At 49.2% G+C, this 20379-nt stretch overlaps 35 non-coding genes across 35 annotated transcripts; all 35 read right to left on the reverse strand.

The window, feature by feature from the left end:
• Positions 1-2: 2 nt before the first annotated feature.
• On the reverse strand, positions 3-74 carry Trnak-uuu (transfer RNA lysine (anticodon UUU)). Its single transcript has one exon. It is a non-coding gene; the product is annotated as a tRNA-Lys (tRNA).
• Positions 75-614: 540 nt separating this feature from the next.
• On the reverse strand, positions 615-687 carry Trnaf-gaa (transfer RNA phenylalanine (anticodon GAA)). The gene has a single exon. It is a non-coding gene; the product is annotated as a tRNA-Phe (tRNA).
• A 610-nt stretch (positions 688-1297) lies between these two features.
• Positions 1298-1379, reverse strand: Trnas-uga (transfer RNA serine (anticodon UGA)). The gene has a single exon. It is a non-coding gene; the product is annotated as a tRNA-Ser (tRNA).
• A 693-nt stretch (positions 1380-2072) lies between these two features.
• Trnas-cga (transfer RNA serine (anticodon CGA)) lies at positions 2073-2154 on the reverse strand. The gene has a single exon. It is a non-coding gene; the product is annotated as a tRNA-Ser (tRNA).
• A 138-nt stretch (positions 2155-2292) lies between these two features.
• Trnak-uuu (transfer RNA lysine (anticodon UUU)) lies at positions 2293-2365 on the reverse strand. Its single transcript has one exon. It is a non-coding gene; the product is annotated as a tRNA-Lys (tRNA).
• A 539-nt stretch (positions 2366-2904) lies between these two features.
• On the reverse strand, positions 2905-2976 carry Trnaf-gaa (transfer RNA phenylalanine (anticodon GAA)). The gene has a single exon. It is a non-coding gene; the product is annotated as a tRNA-Phe (tRNA).
• Positions 2977-3587: 611 nt separating this feature from the next.
• Trnas-uga (transfer RNA serine (anticodon UGA)) lies at positions 3588-3669 on the reverse strand. Its single transcript has one exon. It is a non-coding gene; the product is annotated as a tRNA-Ser (tRNA).
• A 694-nt stretch (positions 3670-4363) lies between these two features.
• On the reverse strand, positions 4364-4445 carry Trnas-cga (transfer RNA serine (anticodon CGA)). Its single transcript has one exon. It is a non-coding gene; the product is annotated as a tRNA-Ser (tRNA).
• Positions 4446-4583: 138 nt separating this feature from the next.
• Trnak-uuu (transfer RNA lysine (anticodon UUU)) lies at positions 4584-4656 on the reverse strand. The gene has a single exon. It is a non-coding gene; the product is annotated as a tRNA-Lys (tRNA).
• Positions 4657-5196: 540 nt separating this feature from the next.
• Trnaf-gaa (transfer RNA phenylalanine (anticodon GAA)) lies at positions 5197-5269 on the reverse strand. Its single transcript has one exon. It is a non-coding gene; the product is annotated as a tRNA-Phe (tRNA).
• Positions 5270-5880: 611 nt separating this feature from the next.
• On the reverse strand, positions 5881-5962 carry Trnas-uga (transfer RNA serine (anticodon UGA)). Its single transcript has one exon. It is a non-coding gene; the product is annotated as a tRNA-Ser (tRNA).
• Positions 5963-6654: 692 nt separating this feature from the next.
• On the reverse strand, positions 6655-6736 carry Trnas-cga (transfer RNA serine (anticodon CGA)). Its single transcript has one exon. It is a non-coding gene; the product is annotated as a tRNA-Ser (tRNA).
• Positions 6737-6874: 138 nt separating this feature from the next.
• Positions 6875-6947, reverse strand: Trnak-uuu (transfer RNA lysine (anticodon UUU)). Its single transcript has one exon. It is a non-coding gene; the product is annotated as a tRNA-Lys (tRNA).
• Positions 6948-7486: 539 nt separating this feature from the next.
• On the reverse strand, positions 7487-7559 carry Trnaf-gaa (transfer RNA phenylalanine (anticodon GAA)). The gene has a single exon. It is a non-coding gene; the product is annotated as a tRNA-Phe (tRNA).
• Positions 7560-8170: 611 nt separating this feature from the next.
• Trnas-uga (transfer RNA serine (anticodon UGA)) lies at positions 8171-8252 on the reverse strand. Its single transcript has one exon. It is a non-coding gene; the product is annotated as a tRNA-Ser (tRNA).
• A 695-nt stretch (positions 8253-8947) lies between these two features.
• Trnas-cga (transfer RNA serine (anticodon CGA)) lies at positions 8948-9029 on the reverse strand. Its single transcript has one exon. It is a non-coding gene; the product is annotated as a tRNA-Ser (tRNA).
• A 138-nt stretch (positions 9030-9167) lies between these two features.
• Trnak-uuu (transfer RNA lysine (anticodon UUU)) lies at positions 9168-9240 on the reverse strand. Its single transcript has one exon. It is a non-coding gene; the product is annotated as a tRNA-Lys (tRNA).
• Positions 9241-9779: 539 nt separating this feature from the next.
• On the reverse strand, positions 9780-9852 carry Trnaf-gaa (transfer RNA phenylalanine (anticodon GAA)). The gene has a single exon. It is a non-coding gene; the product is annotated as a tRNA-Phe (tRNA).
• A 611-nt stretch (positions 9853-10463) lies between these two features.
• Trnas-uga (transfer RNA serine (anticodon UGA)) lies at positions 10464-10545 on the reverse strand. Its single transcript has one exon. It is a non-coding gene; the product is annotated as a tRNA-Ser (tRNA).
• A 692-nt stretch (positions 10546-11237) lies between these two features.
• On the reverse strand, positions 11238-11319 carry Trnas-cga (transfer RNA serine (anticodon CGA)). Its single transcript has one exon. It is a non-coding gene; the product is annotated as a tRNA-Ser (tRNA).
• Positions 11320-11457: 138 nt separating this feature from the next.
• Positions 11458-11530, reverse strand: Trnak-uuu (transfer RNA lysine (anticodon UUU)). The gene has a single exon. It is a non-coding gene; the product is annotated as a tRNA-Lys (tRNA).
• Positions 11531-12069: 539 nt separating this feature from the next.
• On the reverse strand, positions 12070-12142 carry Trnaf-gaa (transfer RNA phenylalanine (anticodon GAA)). Its single transcript has one exon. It is a non-coding gene; the product is annotated as a tRNA-Phe (tRNA).
• A 611-nt stretch (positions 12143-12753) lies between these two features.
• Trnas-uga (transfer RNA serine (anticodon UGA)) lies at positions 12754-12835 on the reverse strand. Its single transcript has one exon. It is a non-coding gene; the product is annotated as a tRNA-Ser (tRNA).
• A 693-nt stretch (positions 12836-13528) lies between these two features.
• Positions 13529-13610, reverse strand: Trnas-cga (transfer RNA serine (anticodon CGA)). Its single transcript has one exon. It is a non-coding gene; the product is annotated as a tRNA-Ser (tRNA).
• A 138-nt stretch (positions 13611-13748) lies between these two features.
• Trnak-uuu (transfer RNA lysine (anticodon UUU)) lies at positions 13749-13821 on the reverse strand. Its single transcript has one exon. It is a non-coding gene; the product is annotated as a tRNA-Lys (tRNA).
• A 539-nt stretch (positions 13822-14360) lies between these two features.
• Positions 14361-14433, reverse strand: Trnaf-gaa (transfer RNA phenylalanine (anticodon GAA)). The gene has a single exon. It is a non-coding gene; the product is annotated as a tRNA-Phe (tRNA).
• Positions 14434-15044: 611 nt separating this feature from the next.
• Positions 15045-15126, reverse strand: Trnas-uga (transfer RNA serine (anticodon UGA)). The gene has a single exon. It is a non-coding gene; the product is annotated as a tRNA-Ser (tRNA).
• Positions 15127-15818: 692 nt separating this feature from the next.
• On the reverse strand, positions 15819-15900 carry Trnas-cga (transfer RNA serine (anticodon CGA)). Its single transcript has one exon. It is a non-coding gene; the product is annotated as a tRNA-Ser (tRNA).
• Positions 15901-16038: 138 nt separating this feature from the next.
• Positions 16039-16111, reverse strand: Trnak-uuu (transfer RNA lysine (anticodon UUU)). The gene has a single exon. It is a non-coding gene; the product is annotated as a tRNA-Lys (tRNA).
• Positions 16112-16650: 539 nt separating this feature from the next.
• Trnaf-gaa (transfer RNA phenylalanine (anticodon GAA)) lies at positions 16651-16723 on the reverse strand. Its single transcript has one exon. It is a non-coding gene; the product is annotated as a tRNA-Phe (tRNA).
• A 611-nt stretch (positions 16724-17334) lies between these two features.
• Positions 17335-17416, reverse strand: Trnas-uga (transfer RNA serine (anticodon UGA)). Its single transcript has one exon. It is a non-coding gene; the product is annotated as a tRNA-Ser (tRNA).
• A 692-nt stretch (positions 17417-18108) lies between these two features.
• Positions 18109-18190, reverse strand: Trnas-cga (transfer RNA serine (anticodon CGA)). Its single transcript has one exon. It is a non-coding gene; the product is annotated as a tRNA-Ser (tRNA).
• A 138-nt stretch (positions 18191-18328) lies between these two features.
• Trnak-uuu (transfer RNA lysine (anticodon UUU)) lies at positions 18329-18401 on the reverse strand. Its single transcript has one exon. It is a non-coding gene; the product is annotated as a tRNA-Lys (tRNA).
• A 539-nt stretch (positions 18402-18940) lies between these two features.
• On the reverse strand, positions 18941-19013 carry Trnaf-gaa (transfer RNA phenylalanine (anticodon GAA)). The gene has a single exon. It is a non-coding gene; the product is annotated as a tRNA-Phe (tRNA).
• A 611-nt stretch (positions 19014-19624) lies between these two features.
• On the reverse strand, positions 19625-19706 carry Trnas-uga (transfer RNA serine (anticodon UGA)). The gene has a single exon. It is a non-coding gene; the product is annotated as a tRNA-Ser (tRNA).
• Between the last annotated feature and the right edge of the window lie 673 nt (positions 19707-20379).

Raw genomic sequence — 20379 nt, forward strand, 5'->3', positions numbered from 1 at the left:
TCCGCCCGGACAGGGACTTGAACCCTGGACCTTAGGTTAAAAGCCTAATGCTCTACCGACTGAGCTATCCGGGCTCACACAAGGCTGCAAAATCTCCTACGATGCACAACTATACATTGACTCATGTCCTTTACTGTTGTGCAATCGCTGCATGGGGCCGTTACTAATAAAACGTCGCCTAAATGCTGTCTACAAACTTATCGCGCTAAGCCCGTAACACACTATCGAAGACTGCTGACACACGATGCAACAACAAATTGCACCAGTTGTTACGTCTCATACGTTGGAGCAGAGAATTTACGTGTTTTGTCGACACTCACTGGGCAATTGGAAAATTCACAAGCATTTCGAATGCAATGGTTTCCCACGCTTTCGCTCATTTCACGGTTCCGTTGAAGACGTTCTTCACCACCTGACACAGAAAAAGGAATGCAGTCGGTAGGATATTTTTAATTCTTTTGCTTCTAAGGGAGTTAGTTATCTAGTAAGTTCCTCTTGTGGCATGCAATAGACAACCAGAACAGCTACAGGAGAGAGTCATTTTTGTTGTCAGCGGTAGTTGCATTATCACAAACGCAGAGTAATTCCATTGGCGTCGCATCAAAACGAGTACCTGCCGAAACCCGGGATCGAACCAGGGACCTTTAGATCTTCAGTCTAACGCTCTCCCAACTGAGCTATTTCGGCTGACGGCGAAGGTTGCCATTTGCATGTGTTCGTTCACTTCTGCCTCGTTGCCAATTTCACAGTCACCTTCGTCTGATAAGACACAGGACGCTGAAGGGCGAGCAGCCGATGCAGTGAAGTTCCACACACATTTCTTCAGCTTCCGTCATCGTAACAAGCAAACATGTCGACTCGATTCGTGTGATATTGAATTCGCTGACTTGACGTGACGCCACGCTGACGCTAGAAAACCCGTGCTATATCGATGCCAGGGGCAACTCGTGTGCAGAGAACGAGACACAAGAAGGAGTGAGCCTCTCCACCATATGAGAGGCAGTATCTAGCAGATACACATGGTAAAACATTCGACTTGCGTTAGCTCATAAATTGCTACACGTCATCGTCTGCAAGCTAAAATGGACACATCTGCACTGCCCAGTGAGGCGACACTTGTACTAACACCTGGTGGACGGCTGTGAGACGAGGAGATGAGCTGCGGCTTCTGGGCGCGACTGTAACGCTGCGCCCTCGATCAAATAACACTGCACATTGCTGGTGACCCACGTGTTTAGTAGTGACGCAACTGCTAGGATGCAGCTCAACGTCCGCCTTTTGAGAGCGAGAAAATTTTCGCAGTCGGCAGGACTCGAACCTACGCTCCCAGAGGGAATCTGATTTCAAGTCAGACGCCTTAACCACTCGGCCACGACTGCCGGTGGCGGAAGCGACTCCCGACAAGTCAAACCGCCATCTTTAGAAGCAATCTGATGGCAGAAAACGGCGTGGCCTCACTCTTTGCTGTAGGGTTTCCATTAGCCGTTACGAAAGTGTACTAATTTTCGCCCAGACAGGGACTTGAACCCAGGACCCTTCGGTTGAAAACCTAACGCTCTACCGACTCAGCTATGCGGGCCCACGCACGAGCATTATCGTACAGCTGCGTGGTGTGCGAGTGTTTCGCATGTCGTAATTGCTGGCTTATGGCTCCAATGGCGACTTCACCGACTTCCCACTGACGCACCGCTGACGCTAGTTTTCTGTCGTCTTAAAACGATGGACATACCTCCAAGCAGCTGCGAGATCTTAAGAAAAGAAAAAAAAAAAAAAAAAAACGCTGCACTACTGCTTTTGCCGCACTCGAATGATTGAAATTGCGATTCTTAAAAAGAAAATGAAATTTTCGAGCACATCTGTGTACTCACCATCTCAGCGACGGCTTTCTGCAGTCCCAGCGTCAGTGCGAGGTGAACCGATAGGCACAGTAAGCAGCGGTCGTCGCGAAAACTCAGTATTCTTAAAACGGAAATTTTCGTCTTGTTGAGAATGGCGTCACTGGTTGCACCCGCATTCGCCCACGCATGTCACATGTGTGCGAAAACGTTTGCTCCTCTTTACGCAAAATCGCACGCAGCCGGTAGGATTCGAACCTACGCTCCCAGAGGGAATCTGATTTCGAGTCAGACGCCTTAACCACTCGGCCACGACTGCCGTTAGCGCGGTGTTCTCCCGACACATGCAACTGCTACCGTATAAAACGCTGTGGTGTCAGAAAACGGCGTAGCTGCATTATTTTCCGTAGCGTTTCCACCGCTACCAGACGAATCGCTACCAAAGTATTAAAATTTCCGCCCGGACAGGGACTTGAACCCTGGACCCTTAGGTTAAAAGCCTAATGCTCTACCGACTGAGCTATCCGGGCTCACACAAGGCTGCAAAATCTCCTACGATGCACAACTATACATTGACTCATGTCCTTTACTGTTGTGCAATCGCTGCATGGGGCCGTTACTAATAAAACGTCGCCTAAATGCTGTCTACAAACTTATCGCGCTAAGCCCGTAACACACTATCGAAGACTGCTGACACACGATGCAACAACAAATTGCACCAGTTGTTACGTCTCATACGTTGGAGCAGAGAATTTACGTGTTTTGTCGACACTCACTGGGCAATTGGAAAATTCACAAGCATTTCGAATGCAATGTTTCCCACGCTTTCGCTCATTTCACGGTTCCGTTGAAGACGTTCTTCACCACCTGACACAGAAAAAGGAATGCAGTCGGTAGGATATTTTTAATTCTTTTGCTTCTAAGGGAGTTAGTTATCTAGTAAGTTCCTCTTGTGGCATGCAATAGACAACCAGAACAGCTACAGGAGAGAGTCATTTTTGTTGTCAGCGGTAGTTGCATTATCACAAACGCAGAGTAATTCCATTGGCGTCGCATCAAAACGAGTACCTGCCGAAACCCGGATCGAACCAGGGACCTTTAGATCTTCAGTCTAACGCTCTCCCAACTGAGCTATTTCGGCTGACGGCGAAGGTTGCCATTTGCATGTGTTCGTTCACTTCTGCCTCGTTGCCAATTTCACAGTCACCTTCGTCTGATAAGACACAGGGACGCTGAAGGGCGAGCAGCCGATGCAGTGAAGTTCCACACACATTTCTTCAGCTTCCGTCATCGTAACAAGCAAACATGTCGACTCGATTCGTGTGATATTGAATTCGCTGACTTGACGTGACGCCACGCTGACGCTAGAAAACCCGTGCTATATCGATGCCAGGGGCAACTCGTGTGCAGAGAACGAGACACAAGAAGGAGTGAGCCTCTCCACCATATGAGAGGCAGTATCTAGCAGATACACATGGTAAAACATTCGACTTGCGTTAGCTCATAAATTGCTACACGTCATCGTCTGCAAGCTAAAATGGACACATCTGCACTGCCCAGTGAGGCGACACTTGTACTAACACCTGGTGGACGGCTGTGAGACGAGGAGATGAGCTGCGGCTTCTGGGCGCGACTGTAACGCTGCGCCCTCGATCAAATAACACTGCACATTGCTGGTGACCCACGTGTTTAGTAGTGACGCAACTGCTAGGATGCAGCTCAACGTCCGCCTTTTGAGAGCGAGAAAATTTTCGCAGTCGGCAGGACTCGAACCTACGCTCCCAGAGGGAATCTGATTTCAAGTCAGACGCCTTAACCACTCGGCCACGACTGCCGGTGGCGGAAGCGACTCCCGACAAGTCAAACCGCCATCTTTAGAAGCAATCTGATGGCAGAAAACGGCGTGGCCTCACTCTTTGCTGTAGGGTTTCCATTAGCCGTTACGAAAGTGTACTAATTTTCGCCCAGACAGGGACTTGAACCCAGGACCCTTCGGTTGAAAACCTAACGCTCTACCGACTCAGCTATGCGGGCCCACGCACGAGCATTATCGTACAGCTGCGTGGTGTGCGAGTGTTTCGCATGTCGTAATTGCTGGCTTATGGCTCCAATGGCGACTTCACCGACTTCCCACTGACGCACCGCTGACGCTAGTTTTCTGTCGTCTTAAAACGATGGACATACCTCCAAGCAGCTGCGAGATCTTAAGAAAAGAAAAAAAAAAAAAAAAAAAACGCTGCACTACTGCTTTTGCCGCACTCGAATGATTGAAATTGCGATTCTTAAAAAGAAAATGAAATTTTCGAGCACATCTGTGTACTCACCATCTCAGCGACGGCTTTCTGCAGTCCCAGCGTCAGTGCGAGGTGAACCGATAGGCACAGTAAGCAGCGGTCGTCGCGAAAACTCAGTATTCTTAAAACGGAAATTTTCGTCTTGTTGAGAATGGCGTCACTGGTTGCACCCGCATTCGCCCACGCATGTCACATGTGTGCGAAAACGTTTGCTCCTCTTTACGCAAAATCGCACGCAGCCGGTAGGATTCGAACCTACGCTCCCAGAGGGAATCTGATTTCGAGTCAGACGCCTTAACCACTCGGCCACGACTGCCGTTAGCGCGGTGTTCTCCCGACACATGCAACTGCTACCGTATAAAACGCTGTGGTGTCAGAAAACGGCGTAGCTGCATTATTTTCCGTAGCGTTTCCACCGCTACCAGACGAATCGCTACCAAAGTATTAAAATTTCCGCCCGGACAGGGACTTGAACCCTGGACCCTTAGGTTAAAAGCCTAATGCTCTACCGACTGAGCTATCCGGGCTCACACAAGGCTGCAAAATCTCCTACGATGCACAACTATACATTGACTCATGTCCTTTACTGTTGTGCAATCGCTGCATGGGGCCCGTTACTAATAAAACGTCGCCTAAATGCTGTCTACAAACTTATCGCGCTAAGCCCGTAACACACTATCGAAGACTGCTGACACACGATGCAACAACAAATTGCACCAGTTGTTACGTCTCATACGTTGGAGCAGAGAATTTACGTGTTTTGTCGACACTCACTGGGCAATTGGAAAATTCACAAGCATTTCGAATGCAATGTTTCCCACGCTTTCGCTCATTTCACGGTTCCGTTGAAGACGTTCTTCACCACCTGACACAGAAAAAGGAATGCAGTCGGTAGGATATTTTTAATTCTTTTGCTTCTAAGGGAGTTAGTTATCTAGTAAGTTCCTCTTGTGGCATGCAATAGACAACCAGAACAGCTACAGGAGAGAGTCATTTTTGTTGTCAGCGGTAGTTGCATTATCACAAACGCAGAGTAATTCCATTGGCGTCGCATCAAAACGAGTACCTGCCGAAACCCGGGATCGAACCAGGGACCTTTAGATCTTCAGTCTAACGCTCTCCCAACTGAGCTATTTCGGCTGACGGCGAAGGTTGCCATTTGCATGTGTTCGTTCACTTCTGCCTCGTTGCCAATTTCACAGTCACCTTCGTCTGATAAGACACAGGGACGCTGAAGGGCGAGCAGCCGATGCAGTGAAGTTCCACACACATTTCTTCAGCTTCCGTCATCGTAACAAGCAAACATGTCGACTCGATTCGTGTGATATTGAATTCGCTGACTTGACGTGACGCCACGCTGACGCTAGAAAACCCGTGCTATATCGATGCCAGGGGCAACTCGTGTGCAGAGAACGAGACACAAGAAGGAGTGAGCCTCTCCACCATATGAGAGGCAGTATCTAGCAGATACACATGGTAAAACATTCGACTTGCGTTAGCTCATAAATTGCTACACGTCATCGTCTGCAAGCTAAAATGGACACATCTGCACTGCCCAGTGAGGCGACACTTGTACTAACACCTGGTGGACGGCTGTGAGACGAGGAGATGAGCTGCGGCTTCTGGGCGCGACTGTAACGCTGCGCCCTCGATCAAATAACACTGCACATTGCTGGTGACCCACGTGTTTAGTAGTGACGCAACTGCTAGGATGCAGCTCAACGTCCGCCTTTTGAGAGCGAGAAAATTTTCGCAGTCGGCAGGACTCGAACCTACGCTCCCAGAGGGAATCTGATTTCAAGTCAGACGCCTTAACCACTCGGCCACGACTGCCGGTGGCGGAAGCGACTCCCGACAAGTCAAACCGCCATCTTTAGAAGCAATCTGATGGCAGAAAACGGCGTGGCCTCACTCTTTGCTGTAGGGTTTCCATTAGCCGTTACGAAAGTGTACTAATTTTCGCCCAGACAGGGACTTGAACCCAGGACCCTTCGGTTGAAAACCTAACGCTCTACCGACTCAGCTATGCGGGCCCACGCACGAGCATTATCGTACAGCTGCGTGGTGTGCGAGTGTTTCGCATGTCGTAATTGCTGGCTTATGGCTCCAATGGCGACTTCACCGACTTCCCACTGACGCACCGCTGACGCTAGTTTTCTGTCGTCTTAAAACGATGGACATACCTCCAAGCAGCTGCGAGATCTTAAGAAAAGAAAAAAAAAAAAAAAAAACGCTGCACTACTGCTTTTGCCGCACTCGAATGATTGAAATTGCGATTCTTAAAAAGAAAATGAAATTTTCGAGCACATCTGTGTACTCACCATCTCAGCGACGGCTTTCTGCAGTCCCAGCGTCAGTGCGAGGTGAACCGATAGGCACAGTAAGCAGCGGTCGTCGCGAAAACTCAGTATTCTTAAAACGGAAATTTTCGTCTTGTTGAGAATGGCGTCACTGGTTGCACCCGCATTCGCCCACGCATGTCACATGTGTGCGAAAACGTTTGCTCCTCTTTACGCAAAATCGCACGCAGCCGGTAGGATTCGAACCTACGCTCCCAGAGGGAATCTGATTTCGAGTCAGACGCCTTAACCACTCGGCCACGACTGCCGTTAGCGCGGTGTTCTCCCGACACATGCAACTGCTACCGTATAAAACGCTGTGGTGTCAGAAAACGGCGTAGCTGCATTATTTTCCGTAGCGTTTCCACCGCTACCAGACGAATCGCTACCAAAGTATTAAAATTTCCGCCCGGACAGGGACTTGAACCCTGGACCCTTAGGTTAAAAGCCTAATGCTCTACCGACTGAGCTATCCGGGCTCACACAAGGCTGCAAAATCTCCTACGATGCACAACTATACATTGACTCATGTCCTTTACTGTTGTGCAATCGCTGCATGGGGCCGTTACTAATAAAACGTCGCCTAAATGCTGTCTACAAACTTATCGCGCTAAGCCCGTAACACACTATCGAAGACTGCTGACACACGATGCAACAACAAATTGCACCAGTTGTTACGTCTCATACGTTGGAGCAGAGAATTTACGTGTTTTGTCGACACTCACTGGGCAATTGGAAAATTCACAAGCATTTCGAATGCAATGTTTCCCACGCTTTCGCTCATTTCACGGTTCCGTTGAAGACGTTCTTCACCACCTGACACAGAAAAAGGAATGCAGTCGGTAGGATATTTTTAATTCTTTTGCTTCTAAGGGAGTTAGTTATCTAGTAAGTTCCTCTTGTGGCATGCAATAGACAACCAGAACAGCTACAGGAGAGAGTCATTTTTGTTGTCAGCGGTAGTTGCATTATCACAAACGCAGAGTAATTCCATTGGCGTCGCATCAAAACGAGTACCTGCCGAAACCCGGGATCGAACCAGGGACCTTTAGATCTTCAGTCTAACGCTCTCCCAACTGAGCTATTTCGGCTGACGGCGAAGGTTGCCATTTGCATGTGTTCGTTCACTTCTGCCTCGTTGCCAATTTCACAGTCACCTTCGTCTGATAAGACACAGGGACGCTGAAGGGCGAGCAGCCGATGCAGTGAAGTTCCACACACATTTCTTCAGCTTCCGTCATCGTAACAAGCAAACATGTCGACTCGATTCGTGTGATATTGAATTCGCTGACTTGACGTGACGCCACGCTGACGCTAGAAAACCCGTGCTATATCGATGCCAGGGGCAACTCGTGTGCAGAGAACGAGACACAAGAAGGAGTGAGCCTCTCCACCATATGAGAGGCAGTATCTAGCAGATACACATGGTAAAACATTCGACTTGCGTTAGCTCATAAATTGCTACACGTCATCGTCTGCAAGCTAAAATGGACACATCTGCACTGCCCAGTGAGGCGACACTTGTACTAACACCTGGTGGACGGCTGTGAGACGAGGAGATGAGCTGCGGCTTCTGGGCGCGACTGTAACGCTGCGCCCTCGATCAAATAACACTGCACATTGCTGGTGACCCACGTGTTTAGTAGTGACGCAACTGCTAGGATGCAGCTCAACGTCCGCCTTTTGAGAGCGAGAAAATTTTCGCAGTCGGCAGGACTCGAACCTACGCTCCCAGAGGGAATCTGATTTCAAGTCAGACGCCTTAACCACTCGGCCACGACTGCCGGTGGCGGAAGCGACTCCCGACAAGTCAAACCGCCATCTTTAGAAGCAATCTGATGGCAGAAAACGGCGTGGCCTCACTCTTTGCTGTAGGGTTTCCATTAGCCGTTACGAAAGTGTACTAATTTTCGCCCAGACAGGGACTTGAACCCAGGACCCTTCGGTTGAAAACCTAACGCTCTACCGACTCAGCTATGCGGGCCCACGCACGAGCATTATCGTACAGCTGCGTGGTGTGCGAGTGTTTCGCATGTCGTAATTGCTGGCTTATGGCTCCAATGGCGACTTCACCGACTTCCCACTGACGCACCGCTGACGCTAGTTTTCTGTCGTCTTAAAACGATGGACATACCTCCAAGCAGCTGCGAGATCTTAAGAAAAGAAAAAAAAAAAAAAAAAAAAACGCTGCACTACTGCTTTTGCCGCACTCGAATGATTGAAATTGCGATTCTTAAAAAGAAAATGAAATTTTCGAGCACATCTGTGTACTCACCATCTCAGCGACGGCTTTCTGCAGTCCCAGCGTCAGTGCGAGGTGAACCGATAGGCACAGTAAGCAGCGGTCGTCGCGAAAACTCAGTATTCTTAAAACGGAAATTTTCGTCTTGTTGAGAATGGCGTCACTGGTTGCACCCGCATTCGCCCACGCATGTCACATGTGTGCGAAAACGTTTGCTCCTCTTTACGCAAAATCGCACGCAGCCGGTAGGATTCGAACCTACGCTCCCAGAGGGAATCTGATTTCGAGTCAGACGCCTTAACCACTCGGCCACGACTGCCGTTAGCGCGGTGTTCTCCCGACACATGCAACTGCTACCGTATAAAACGCTGTGGTGTCAGAAAACGGCGTAGCTGCATTATTTTCCGTAGCGTTTCCACCGCTACCAGACGAATCGCTACCAAAGTATTAAAATTTCCGCCCGGACAGGGACTTGAACCCTGGACCCTTAGGTTAAAAGCCTAATGCTCTACCGACTGAGCTATCCGGGCTCACACAAGGCTGCAAAATCTCCTACGATGCACAACTATACATTGACTCATGTCCTTTACTGTTGTGCAATCGCTGCATGGGGCCGTTACTAATAAAACGTCGCCTAAATGCTGTCTACAAACTTATCGCGCTAAGCCCGTAACACACTATCGAAGACTGCTGACACACGATGCAACAACAAATTGCACCAGTTGTTACGTCTCATACGTTGGAGCAGAGAATTTACGTGTTTTGTCGACACTCACTGGGCAATTGGAAAATTCACAAGCATTTCGAATGCAATGTTTCCCACGCTTTCGCTCATTTCACGGTTCCGTTGAAGACGTTCTTCACCACCTGACACAGAAAAAGGAATGCAGTCGGTAGGATATTTTTAATTCTTTTGCTTCTAAGGGAGTTAGTTATCTAGTAAGTTCCTCTTGTGGCATGCAATAGACAACCAGAACAGCTACAGGAGAGAGTCATTTTTGTTGTCAGCGGTAGTTGCATTATCACAAACGCAGAGTAATTCCATTGGCGTCGCATCAAAACGAGTACCTGCCGAAACCCGGGATCGAACCAGGGACCTTTAGATCTTCAGTCTAACGCTCTCCCAACTGAGCTATTTCGGCTGACGGCGAAGGTTGCCATTTGCATGTGTTCGTTCACTTCTGCCTCGTTGCCAATTTCACAGTCACCTTCGTCTGATAAGACACAGGGACGCTGAAGGGCGAGCAGCCGATGCAGTGAAGTTCCACACACATTTCTTCAGCTTCCGTCATCGTAACAAGCAAACATGTCGACTCGATTCGTGTGATATTGAATTCGCTGACTTGACGTGACGCCACGCTGACGCTAGAAAACCCGTGCTATATCGATGCCAGGGGCAACTCGTGTGCAGAGAACGAGACACAAGAAGGAGTGAGCCTCTCCACCATATGAGAGGCAGTATCTAGCAGATACACATGGTAAAACATTCGACTTGCGTTAGCTCATAAATTGCTACACGTCATCGTCTGCAAGCTAAAATGGACACATCTGCACTGCCCAGTGAGGCGACACTTGTACTAACACCTGGTGGACGGCTGTGAGACGAGGAGATGAGCTGCGGCTTCTGGGCGCGACTGTAACGCTGCGCCCTCGATCAAATAACACTGCACATTGCTGGTGACCCACGTGTTTAGTAGTGACGCAACTGCTAGGATGCAGCTCAACGTCCGCCTTTTGAGAGCGAGAAAATTTTCGCAGTCGGCAGGACTCGAACCTACGCTCCCAGAGGGAATCTGATTTCAAGTCAGACGCCTTAACCACTCGGCCACGACTGCCGGTGGCGGAAGCGACTCCCGACAAGTCAAACCGCCATCTTTAGAAGCAATCTGATGGCAGAAAACGGCGTGGCCTCACTCTTTGCTGTAGGGTTTCCATTAGCCGTTACGAAAGTGTACTAATTTTCGCCCAGACAGGGACTTGAACCCAGGACCCTTCGGTTGAAAACCTAACGCTCTACCGACTCAGCTATGCGGGCCCACGCACGAGCATTATCGTACAGCTGCGTGGTGTGCGAGTGTTTCGCATGTCGTAATTGCTGGCTTATGGCTCCAATGGCGACTTCACCGACTTCCCACTGACGCACCGCTGACGCTAGTTTTCTGTCGTCTTAAAACGATGGACATACCTCCAAGCAGCTGCGAGATCTTAAGAAAAGAAAAAAAAAAAAAAAAAACGCTGCACTACTGCTTTTGCCGCACTCGAATGATTGAAATTGCGATTCTTAAAAAGAAAATGAAATTTTCGAGCACATCTGTGTACTCACCATCTCAGCGACGGCTTTCTGCAGTCCCAGCGTCAGTGCGAGGTGAACCGATAGGCACAGTAAGCAGCGGTCGTCGCGAAAACTCAGTATTCTTAAAACGGAAATTTTCGTCTTGTTGAGAATGGCGTCACTGGTTGCACCCGCATTCGCCCACGCATGTCACATGTGTGCGAAAACGTTTGCTCCTCTTTACGCAAAATCGCACGCAGCCGGTAGGATTCGAACCTACGCTCCCAGAGGGAATCTGATTTCGAGTCAGACGCCTTAACCACTCGGCCACGACTGCCGTTAGCGCGGTGTTCTCCCGACACATGCAACTGCTACCGTATAAAACGCTGTGGTGTCAGAAAACGGCGTAGCTGCATTATTTTCCGTAGCGTTTCCACCGCTACCAGACGAATCGCTACCAAAGTATTAAAATTTCCGCCCGGACAGGGACTTGAACCCTGGACCCTTAGGTTAAAAGCCTAATGCTCTACCGACTGAGCTATCCGGGCTCACACAAGGCTGCAAAATCTCCTACGATGCACAACTATACATTGACTCATGTCCTTTACTGTTGTGCAATCGCTGCATGGGGCCGTTACTAATAAAACGTCGCCTAAATGCTGTCTACAAACTTATCGCGCTAAGCCCGTAACACACTATCGAAGACTGCTGACACACGATGCAACAACAAATTGCACCAGTTGTTACGTCTCATACGTTGGAGCAGAGAATTTACGTGTTTTGTCGACACTCACTGGGCAATTGGAAAATTCACAAGCATTTCGAATGCAATGTTTCCCACGCTTTCGCTCATTTCACGGTTCCGTTGAAGACGTTCTTCACCACCTGACACAGAAAAAGGAATGCAGTCGGTAGGATATTTTTAATTCTTTTGCTTCTAAGGGAGTTAGTTATCTAGTAAGTTCCTCTTGTGGCATGCAATAGACAACCAGAACAGCTACAGGAGAGAGTCATTTTTGTTGTCAGCGGTAGTTGCATTATCACAAACGCAGAGTAATTCCATTGGCGTCGCATCAAAACGAGTACCTGCCGAAACCCGGGATCGAACCAGGGACCTTTAGATCTTCAGTCTAACGCTCTCCCAACTGAGCTATTTCGGCTGACGGCGAAGGTTGCCATTTGCATGTGTTCGTTCACTTCTGCCTCGTTGCCAATTTCACAGTCACCTTCGTCTGATAAGACACAGGGACGCTGAAGGGCGAGCAGCCGATGCAGTGAAGTTCCACACACATTTCTTCAGCTTCCGTCATCGTAACAAGCAAACATGTCGACTCGATTCGTGTGATATTGAATTCGCTGACTTGACGTGACGCCACGCTGACGCTAGAAAACCCGTGCTATATCGATGCCAGGGGCAACTCGTGTGCAGAGAACGAGACACAAGAAGGAGTGAGCCTCTCCACCATATGAGAGGCAGTATCTAGCAGATACACATGGTAAAACATTCGACTTGCGTTAGCTCATAAATTGCTACACGTCATCGTCTGCAAGCTAAAATGGACACATCTGCACTGCCCAGTGAGGCGACACTTGTACTAACACCTGGTGGACGGCTGTGAGACGAGGAGATGAGCTGCGGCTTCTGGGCGCGACTGTAACGCTGCGCCCTCGATCAAATAACACTGCACATTGCTGGTGACCCACGTGTTTAGTAGTGACGCAACTGCTAGGATGCAGCTCAACGTCCGCCTTTTGAGAGCGAGAAAATTTTCGCAGTCGGCAGGACTCGAACCTACGCTCCCAGAGGGAATCTGATTTCAAGTCAGACGCCTTAACCACTCGGCCACGACTGCCGGTGGCGGAAGCGACTCCCGACAAGTCAAACCGCCATCTTTAGAAGCAATCTGATGGCAGAAAACGGCGTGGCCTCACTCTTTGCTGTAGGGTTTCCATTAGCCGTTACGAAAGTGTACTAATTTTCGCCCAGACAGGGACTTGAACCCAGGACCCTTCGGTTGAAAACCTAACGCTCTACCGACTCAGCTATGCGGGCCCACGCACGAGCATTATCGTACAGCTGCGTGGTGTGCGAGTGTTTCGCATGTCGTAATTGCTGGCTTATGGCTCCAATGGCGACTTCACCGACTTCCCACTGACGCACCGCTGACGCTAGTTTTCTGTCGTCTTAAAACGATGGACATACCTCCAAGCAGCTGCGAGATCTTAAGAAAAGAAAAAAAAAAAAAAAAAAACGCTGCACTACTGCTTTTGCCGCACTCGAATGATTGAAATTGCGATTCTTAAAAAGAAAATGAAATTTTCGAGCACATCTGTGTACTCACCATCTCAGCGACGGCTTTCTGCAGTCCCAGCGTCAGTGCGAGGTGAACCGATAGGCACAGTAAGCAGCGGTCGTCGCGAAAACTCAGTATTCTTAAAACGGAAATTTTCGTCTTGTTGAGAATGGCGTCACTGGTTGCACCCGCATTCGCCCACGCATGTCACATGTGTGCGAAAACGTTTGCTCCTCTTTACGCAAAATCGCACGCAGCCGGTAGGATTCGAACCTACGCTCCCAGAGGGAATCTGATTTCGAGTCAGACGCCTTAACCACTCGGCCACGACTGCCGTTAGCGCGGTGTTCTCCCGACACATGCAACTGCTACCGTATAAAACGCTGTGGTGTCAGAAAACGGCGTAGCTGCATTATTTTCCGTAGCGTTTCCACCGCTACCAGACGAATCGCTACCAAAGTATTAAAATTTCCGCCCGGACAGGGACTTGAACCCTGGACCCTTAGGTTAAAAGCCTAATGCTCTACCGACTGAGCTATCCGGGCTCACACAAGGCTGCAAAATCTCCTACGATGCACAACTATACATTGACTCATGTCCTTTACTGTTGTGCAATCGCTGCATGGGGCCGTTACTAATAAAACGTCGCCTAAATGCTGTCTACAAACTTATCGCGCTAAGCCCGTAACACACTATCGAAGACTGCTGACACACGATGCAACAACAAATTGCACCAGTTGTTACGTCTCATACGTTGGAGCAGAGAATTTACGTGTTTTGTCGACACTCACTGGGCAATTGGAAAATTCACAAGCATTTCGAATGCAATGTTTCCCACGCTTTCGCTCATTTCACGGTTCCGTTGAAGACGTTCTTCACCACCTGACACAGAAAAAGGAATGCAGTCGGTAGGATATTTTTAATTCTTTTGCTTCTAAGGGAGTTAGTTATCTAGTAAGTTCCTCTTGTGGCATGCAATAGACAACCAGAACAGCTACAGGAGAGAGTCATTTTTGTTGTCAGCGGTAGTTGCATTATCACAAACGCAGAGTAATTCCATTGGCGTCGCATCAAAACGAGTACCTGCCGAAACCCGGGATCGAACCAGGGACCTTTAGATCTTCAGTCTAACGCTCTCCCAACTGAGCTATTTCGGCTGACGGCGAAGGTTGCCATTTGCATGTGTTCGTTCACTTCTGCCTCGTTGCCAATTTCACAGTCACCTTCGTCTGATAAGACACAGGGACGCTGAAGGGCGAGCAGCCGATGCAGTGAAGTTCCACACACATTTCTTCAGCTTCCGTCATCGTAACAAGCAAACATGTCGACTCGATTCGTGTGATATTGAATTCGCTGACTTGACGTGACGCCACGCTGACGCTAGAAAACCCGTGCTATATCGATGCCAGGGGCAACTCGTGTGCAGAGAACGAGACACAAGAAGGAGTGAGCCTCTCCACCATATGAGAGGCAGTATCTAGCAGATACACATGGTAAAACATTCGACTTGCGTTAGCTCATAAATTGCTACACGTCATCGTCTGCAAGCTAAAATGGACACATCTGCACTGCCCAGTGAGGCGACACTTGTACTAACACCTGGTGGACGGCTGTGAGACGAGGAGATGAGCTGCGGCTTCTGGGCGCGACTGTAACGCTGCGCCCTCGATCAAATAACACTGCACATTGCTGGTGACCCACGTGTTTAGTAGTGACGCAACTGCTAGGATGCAGCTCAACGTCCGCCTTTTGAGAGCGAGAAAATTTTCGCAGTCGGCAGGACTCGAACCTACGCTCCCAGAGGGAATCTGATTTCAAGTCAGACGCCTTAACCACTCGGCCACGACTGCCGGTGGCGGAAGCGACTCCCGACAAGTCAAACCGCCATCTTTAGAAGCAATCTGATGGCAGAAAACGGCGTGGCCTCACTCTTTGCTGTAGGGTTTCCATTAGCCGTTACGAAAGTGTACTAATTTTCGCCCAGACAGGGACTTGAACCCAGGACCCTTCGGTTGAAAACCTAACGCTCTACCGACTCAGCTATGCGGGCCCACGCACGAGCATTATCGTACAGCTGCGTGGTGTGCGAGTGTTTCGCATGTCGTAATTGCTGGCTTATGGCTCCAATGGCGACTTCACCGACTTCCCACTGACGCACCGCTGACGCTAGTTTTCTGTCGTCTTAAAACGATGGACATACCTCCAAGCAGCTGCGAGATCTTAAGAAAAGAAAAAAAAAAAAAAAAAACGCTGCACTACTGCTTTTGCCGCACTCGAATGATTGAAATTGCGATTCTTAAAAAGAAAATGAAATTTTCGAGCACATCTGTGTACTCACCATCTCAGCGACGGCTTTCTGCAGTCCCAGCGTCAGTGCGAGGTGAACCGATAGGCACAGTAAGCAGCGGTCGTCGCGAAAACTCAGTATTCTTAAAACGGAAATTTTCGTCTTGTTGAGAATGGCGTCACTGGTTGCACCCGCATTCGCCCACGCATGTCACATGTGTGCGAAAACGTTTGCTCCTCTTTACGCAAAATCGCACGCAGCCGGTAGGATTCGAACCTACGCTCCCAGAGGGAATCTGATTTCGAGTCAGACGCCTTAACCACTCGGCCACGACTGCCGTTAGCGCGGTGTTCTCCCGACACATGCAACTGCTACCGTATAAAACGCTGTGGTGTCAGAAAACGGCGTAGCTGCATTATTTTCCGTAGCGTTTCCACCGCTACCAGACGAATCGCTACCAAAGTATTAAAATTTCCGCCCGGACAGGGACTTGAACCCTGGACCCTTAGGTTAAAAGCCTAATGCTCTACCGACTGAGCTATCCGGGCTCACACAAGGCTGCAAAATCTCCTACGATGCACAACTATACATTGACTCATGTCCTTTACTGTTGTGCAATCGCTGCATGGGGCCGTTACTAATAAAACGTCGCCTAAATGCTGTCTACAAACTTATCGCGCTAAGCCCGTAACACACTATCGAAGACTGCTGACACACGATGCAACAACAAATTGCACCAGTTGTTACGTCTCATACGTTGGAGCAGAGAATTTACGTGTTTTGTCGACACTCACTGGGCAATTGGAAAATTCACAAGCATTTCGAATGCAATGTTTCCCACGCTTTCGCTCATTTCACGGTTCCGTTGAAGACGTTCTTCACCACCTGACACAGAAAAAGGAATGCAGTCGGTAGGATATTTTTAATTCTTTTGCTTCTAAGGGAGTTAGTTATCTAGTAAGTTCCTCTTGTGGCATGCAATAGACAACCAGAACAGCTACAGGAGAGAGTCATTTTTGTTGTCAGCGGTAGTTGCATTATCACAAACGCAGAGTAATTCCATTGGCGTCGCATCAAAACGAGTACCTGCCGAAACCCGGGATCGAACCAGGGACCTTTAGATCTTCAGTCTAACGCTCTCCCAACTGAGCTATTTCGGCTGACGGCGAAGGTTGCCATTTGCATGTGTTCGTTCACTTCTGCCTCGTTGCCAATTTCACAGTCACCTTCGTCTGATAAGACACAGGGACGCTGAAGGGCGAGCAGCCGATGCAGTGAAGTTCCACACACATTTCTTCAGCTTCCGTCATCGTAACAAGCAAACATGTCGACTCGATTCGTGTGATATTGAATTCGCTGACTTGACGTGACGCCACGCTGACGCTAGAAAACCCGTGCTATATCGATGCCAGGGGCAACTCGTGTGCAGAGAACGAGACACAAGAAGGAGTGAGCCTCTCCACCATATGAGAGGCAGTATCTAGCAGATACACATGGTAAAACATTCGACTTGCGTTAGCTCATAAATTGCTACACGTCATCGTCTGCAAGCTAAAATGGACACATCTGCACTGCCCAGTAAGGCGACACTTGTACTAACACCTGGTGGACGGCTGTGAGACGAGGAGATGAGCTGCGGCTTCTGGGCGCGACTGTAACGCTGCGCCCTCGATCAAATAACACTGCACATTGCTGGTGACCCACGTGTTTAGTAGTGACGCAACTGCTAGGATGCAGCTCAACGTCCGCCTTTTGAGAGCGAGAAAATTTTCGCAGTCGGCAGGACTCGAACCTACGCTCCCAGAGGGAATCTGATTTCAAGTCAGACGCCTTAACCACTCGGCCACGACTGCCGGTGGCGGAAGCGACTCCCGACAAGTCAAACCGCCATCTTTAGAAGCAATCTGATGGCAGAAAACGGCGTGGCCTCACTCTTTGCTGTAGGGTTTCCATTAGCCGTTACGAAAGTGTACTAATTTTCGCCCAGACAGGGACTTGAACCCAGGACCCTTCGGTTGAAAACCTAACGCTCTACCGACTCAGCTATGCGGGCCCACGCACGAGCATTATCGTACAGCTGCGTGGTGTGCGAGTGTTTCGCATGTCGTAATTGCTGGCTTATGGCTCCAATGGCGACTTCACCGACTTCCCACTGACGCACCGCTGACGCTAGTTTTCTGTCGTCTTAAAACGATGGACATACCTCCAAGCAGCTGCGAGATCTTAAGAAAAGAAAAAAAAAAAAAAAAAACGCTGCACTACTGCTTTTGCCGCACTCGAATGATTGAAATTGCGATTCTTAAAAAGAAAATGAAATTTTCGAGCACATCTGTGTACTCACCATCTCAGCGACGGCTTTCTGCAGTCCCAGCGTCAGTGCGAGGTGAACCGATAGGCACAGTAAGCAGCGGTCGTCGCGAAAACTCAGTATTCTTAAAACGGAAATTTTCGTCTTGTTGAGAATGGCGTCACTGGTTGCACCCGCATTCGCCCACGCATGTCACATGTGTGCGAAAACGTTTGCTCCTCTTTACGCAAAATCGCACGCAGCCGGTAGGATTCGAACCTACGCTCCCAGAGGGAATCTGATTTCGAGTCAGACGCCTTAACCACTCGGCCACGACTGCCGTTAGCGCGGTGTTCTCCCGACACATGCAACTGCTACCGTATAAAACGCTGTGGTGTCAGAAAACGGCGTAGCTGCATTATTTTCCGTAGCGTTTCCACCGCTACCAGACGAATCGCTACCAAAGTATTAAAATTTCCGCCCGGACAGGGACTTGAACCCTGGACCCTTAGGTTAAAAGCCTAATGCTCTACCGACTGAGCTATCCGGGCTCACACAAGGCTGCAAAATCTCCTACGATGCACAACTATACATTGACTCATGTCCTTTACTGTTGTGCAATCGCTGCATGGGGCCGTTACTAATAAAACGTCGCCTAAATGCTGTCTACAAACTTATCGCGCTAAGCCCGTAACACACTATCGAAGACTGCTGACACACGATGCAACAACAAATTGCACCAGTTGTTACGTCTCATACGTTGGAGCAGAGAATTTACGTGTTTTGTCGACACTCACTGGGCAATTGGAAAATTCACAAGCATTTCGAATGCAATGTTTCCCACGCTTTCGCTCATTTCACGGTTCCGTTGAAGACGTTCTTCACCACCTGACACAGAAAAAGGAATGCAGTCGGTAGGATATTTTTAATTCTTTTGCTTCTAAGGGAGTTAGTTATCTAGTAAGTTCCTCTTGTGGCATGCAATAGACAACCAGAACAGCTACAGGAGAGAGTCATTTTTGTTGTCAGCGGTAGTTGCATTATCACAAACGCAGAGTAATTCCATTGGCGTCGCATCAAAACGAGTACCTGCCGAAACCCGGGATCGAACCAGGGACCTTTAGATCTTCAGTCTAACGCTCTCCCAACTGAGCTATTTCGGCTGACGGCGAAGGTTGCCATTTGCATGTGTTCGTTCACTTCTGCCTCGTTGCCAATTTCACAGTCACCTTCGTCTGATAAGACACAGGGACGCTGAAGGGCGAGCAGCCGATGCAGTGAAGTTCCACACACATTTCTTCAGCTTCCGTCATCGTAACAAGCAAACATGTCGACTCGATTCGTGTGATATTGAATTCGCTGACTTGACGTGACGCCACGCTGACGCTAGAAAACCCGTGCTATATCGATGCCAGGGGCAACTCGTGTGCAGAGAACGAGACACAAGAAGGAGTGAGCCTCTCCACCATATGAGAGGCAGTATCTAGCAGATACACATGGTAAAACATTCGACTTGCGTTAGCTCATAAATTGCTACACGTCATCGTCTGCAAGCTAAAATGGACACATCTGCACTGCCCAGTGAGGCGACACTTGTACTAACACCTGGTGGACGGCTGTGAGACGAGGAGATGAGCTGCGGCTTCTGGGCGCGACTGTAACGCTGCGCCCTCGATCAAATAACACTGCACATTGCTGGTGACCCACGTGTTTAGTAGTGACGCAACTGCTAGGATGCAGCTCAACGTCCGCCTTTTGAGAGCGAGAAAATTTTCGCAGTCGGCAGGACTCGAACCTACGCTCCCAGAGGGAATCTGATTTCAAGTCAGACGCCTTAACCACTCGGCCACGACTGCCGGTGGCGGAAGCGACTCCCGACAAGTCAAACCGCCATCTTTAGAAGCAATCTGATGGCAGAAAACGGCGTGGCCTCACTCTTTGCTGTAGGGTTTCCATTAGCCGTTACGAAAGTGTACTAATTTTCGCCCAGACAGGGACTTGAACCCAGGACCCTTCGGTTGAAAACCTAACGCTCTACCGACTCAGCTATGCGGGCCCACGCACGAGCATTATCGTACAGCTGCGTGGTGTGCGAGTGTTTCGCATGTCGTAATTGCTGGCTTATGGCTCCAATGGCGACTTCACCGACTTCCCACTGACGCACCGCTGACGCTAGTTTTCTGTCGTCTTAAAACGATGGACATACCTCCAAGCAGCTGCGAGATCTTAAGAAAAGAAAAAAAAAAAAAAAAAAACGCTGCACTACTGCTTTTGCCGCACTCGAATGATTGAAATTGCGATTCTTAAAAAGAAAATGAAATTTTCGAGCACATCTGTGTACTCACCATCTCAGCGACGGCTTTCTGCAGTCCCAGCGTCAGTGCGAGGTGAACCGATAGGCACAGTAAGCAGCGGTCGTCGCGAAAACTCAGTATTCTTAAAACGGAAATTTTCGTCTTGTTGAGAATGGCGTCACTGGTTGCACCCGCATTCGCCCACGCATGTCACATGTGTGCGAAAACGTTTGCT

This window comes from Schistocerca cancellata, unplaced genomic scaffold (assembly GCF_023864275.1).
Source record: "Schistocerca cancellata isolate TAMUIC-IGC-003103 unplaced genomic scaffold, iqSchCanc2.1 HiC_scaffold_76, whole genome shotgun sequence".
Lineage (NCBI taxonomy): Eukaryota > Metazoa > Arthropoda > Insecta > Orthoptera > Acrididae > Schistocerca > Schistocerca cancellata.